Source organism: Malurus melanocephalus, unplaced genomic scaffold (genome assembly GCF_030028575.1).
Source record: "Malurus melanocephalus ecotype Western Australia unplaced genomic scaffold, MMel_1.1 scaffold_1050, whole genome shotgun sequence".
In the NCBI taxonomy this organism is placed as follows: Eukaryota; Metazoa; Chordata; class Aves; order Passeriformes; family Maluridae; genus Malurus; species Malurus melanocephalus.
Genome location: NW_026624282.1, coordinates 84,089 through 87,472, shown reverse-complemented (window position 1 = coordinate 87,472; position 3,384 = coordinate 84,089).

Here is a 3,384-nt window from a genome sequence, read left to right as displayed (position 1 = left end):
ATTGCGGGATGCTGGCGAGCAACGGGGCCGCTTGTGGCTACGGCTCGCTGGGCAGGCGGGCGGGCAGGCACAGCGCTCAGAGCGGCGGCTTCAGCTCCCGGAGCGCCGGAATCCACCCCAAAAGAGTGCTCAGCGCCGTGGCCAAGCAGTGCATCCCCGAGGTGTTTTGCCAGCCTGGAGGGGTCAGCTGCAAAGCCGGCGGGTTCAGCTCCCGCAGCGGTGGCTACCCGGCTGCCCGCACGGTGGTCAGCGCGGCCAGCGGGGCTGTGAACGCCAGGATGGGGCAGTGCCAGCCCGGAGGGGTGATCACYTTTGGCAACCAGGGTTGTGTCATCCGGCAGCTGGGAGGGCCCCCTGTTGTTGTGTCCAGCGGCCCTGAGGTTGTGGGGTGCAATAATGGCGTGGTGGGGAATTTTGGGGTGGTCAGAGACCCCTGCGTGGTCCCGTAGGTTCTGTAGGAACCCCCGGACAGCGGCGCTCGGACGCGCCGGCCCCACACCCAGAGGATGCACAGTGGTTCCTCTGAGTAGCAACGTTCAGCACCAAACCCCTTCCCACATTTATTAGCCCCAGATTTATCCCCCACCCCGCCCCAGTTGTGTTTTCAGAGCTTCCAAGCCTCTAGAAACTTCTCCCGCAGGTGTTCAGCGCAGTGTGATTTCTGAGTTCGCACTTTAGGTTATCACAGCTTTAAGGGTTTGCCTGTTCCCCTGCTTCCCCCTCTGTCTTTTCCCATAACAAGCAGATTAATTAACAATATTCCCCCTCTCCATGACCCCTCTTTTTTCYTCCTGCTCTTCCCAAAGCATTTCAGAAAAGAGAGTGAGAATTTAACCGTGTAACTTTTCCAGGAGGCGTTGCAAAGAGCAGGCTCCCTTTATTTTTTATCCTATCTTCTTTTGCTCCAAGAAAACCCTGAGCTGCAAATTTATGCTTAGATCTGAAACAAGGCAATTTTCAAAGCACCTGCTGGTTACTCTGTAGCCATCAGATTTTTCTTTTTCTTTTATTATTTTTTTGTGTGTGTGTGTAATTTCCTCACGGATGAACACGTAGTACTTCTGTTTGCTTCTGCATGTTGGGGTGGCTGGTTCAAGGCGTGCTGATTTTTAGAAAAGATCACCCCCTCTCCTTTTCCATCCCCCCAAAATGCCAAGGGAAGTTACTGGTGCATAAATCATCCACGCTGACACTTTGYACAGCGTGAATGGAGCTGTTCCCACTGACTGCTCAAACTTCCCAGCTTTTCACTGCGTCCTCAATAAACTGCTTTGAAAGGACATCTTTTGTCTCTCAGTTTTTCCATAGATGGTACTTAAAGAAACTGAAAATAGGTGAAAAAATGCTCTGTGGAGAGGTGAGAGCCAAAGAGACCTTTGGGTGCTCTGTTGGCAGCTTGGGACACTGTGGGGCTCAGTTGCCACTGGAGTTTATTCTGGTTTATTTATCTCCCCATAGCACATCACCTGTAAGATATTTCATAGACCAATTAACAATCAGTGCCAAAGATTTCCAGAAACATCCAAAGTCATCCTGAGCACCACACAGTGATGTTTTCCATCCTGTTGCAGCCTCCAAACAATTTATTTTCCACGTCAGAGCAGTTGAATGAAGATGAATTCAACGCTGCCCTTCTGGGCTCGTGGGTCGGGTGATCAGAGCTGTGGGACCAGAGTTGTGTTTCAGATGTGACAACTTTGCTTTAGTGGCTTTGGGGATGACACAGTGTCATTTGACCTGTGTGATTTAAAAGGCAATGGGATCTSCTGGCTGTAATGGGATTGACCCTGCCCTGGTTTTGGTGTCTCCCATGTTGAGCTCAGCAGGGCTGTTGAGGGTTTATTTCATGGCAAAAATGACATTTCCATGGGCTGATTCATCTGGCCAAACACAGATGTCTAATTGACCATGAAATGCGTGGAGCTCGAGGCCATCTGCACCCATGGGATCTGGAGGCAGCCCCRKGCAGGGGGTTTAACCCAAAAAAAGATTAATATCCCATGCCAGGCGCCTGCAAATTTCCAGGAATCCTCCCTGCCTCTCCCCGCCGGACTCGCAGACKTTATTATCACAGGGAATGTCTTCCTGTCTCCAGCCCTGGGACAATTACAGGTCATGCAGCCCCAGTAATCTCCCCACTCTCACAGGGCAAAACTCTAATTGCAGCCTGAAAAAAAAAAGGGACAATTAAAGGGTGGCACGGGAAAGAAGATCAGCRCCTTTGGGCAAGGGCAGGGGATGTMATTTCTATGCTGAGAGTGGAAAATGCTTCATCCAGCTCTGGCCAGGATGAATGATTCTCCCAGAGAATCATTTCCCAAAATMATTTCCCAAAATCMTCTCCYAGAAAAWCCTCTCCCAGAAAATCCTCTCCTAGAAAATCATCACCCACAAAATCAYTTCTCAAAATYRTTTCCCRAAGTCAAAATCATTTCCCAAAGTCATTTCCCAGGGTGTCAGACCCTKGTGGGGTGAGGTGGAYGCTCGTTCTCCACCTGTGCCCTCTCTCCAATGAGGAATCCCAGTTCAGCTGTTTCATTTTTAATTGGCTCCAAATGGATGGGATGGAGCCCACCTSGGTGGGGAATTCTGCACCTGGGCTTGATTCATTCACCATTTGCAAAAGGAATTTGGAAATAGAAGTTCCTTGACATCAGAAAAGAGATGAATTGTGTAAATATTCCCTGTGGGGTGTCCGGATGTCACTCCAAGTGTCCAGGAACCACTGTGGCTCCAAAACTGGATCTGGTGTCTGTCAGGAGGCCAGGCCATCCCTTCACAATCCATACCTGGGATGGAGCCCACTTTCTGTCCGGTTTTGCTAAAAAAAAAAAAAAAGATGGTTTCTTGAGGAAGAAGAGGGTGAGAAAGCCTTGTTTGGRGACAGGGGCTGACCTGACCCATTGCTCATCCATCTGGGAAAACAGGAGCTGSCTTGGCATGGCATTCCCAGCTCAGAGGGGCAGGAATTTGGCAATCCTTGGGATTTCCAGAGCTCTCCCCTTTGAGAGTAAAATCAGACACCGAGGCAGCCCCAGGTGGGAGAGGACTCGAGCCTGGGCTGTCCCTGCAAGGCTGAGCTCAGACAGGAGCCTGGAATATTCCGATTATTACCGAGGGTGACTCTCCCTGTTCACTGCTGAGGAAGAGGGAGGCGACTGCCTCATTTCAGAGGAATAATTGACTTTTAGTGGCCTGAATAATGGAGAGAAGAAAGGGAGATGGTCCTGCCTCATCCAGAACAAGGGCAAGCTCCTTTCYTCCTCCTCCTGGAGCCAACACCCAAATATTCTGAGCTTTAATATTAGCAAACCAAAGAGGGAAATGAAAGCTGCATTTATTTTTTTCTCTCTCTGGCTACAGCTCTTAAAAGTTTTGTCACAG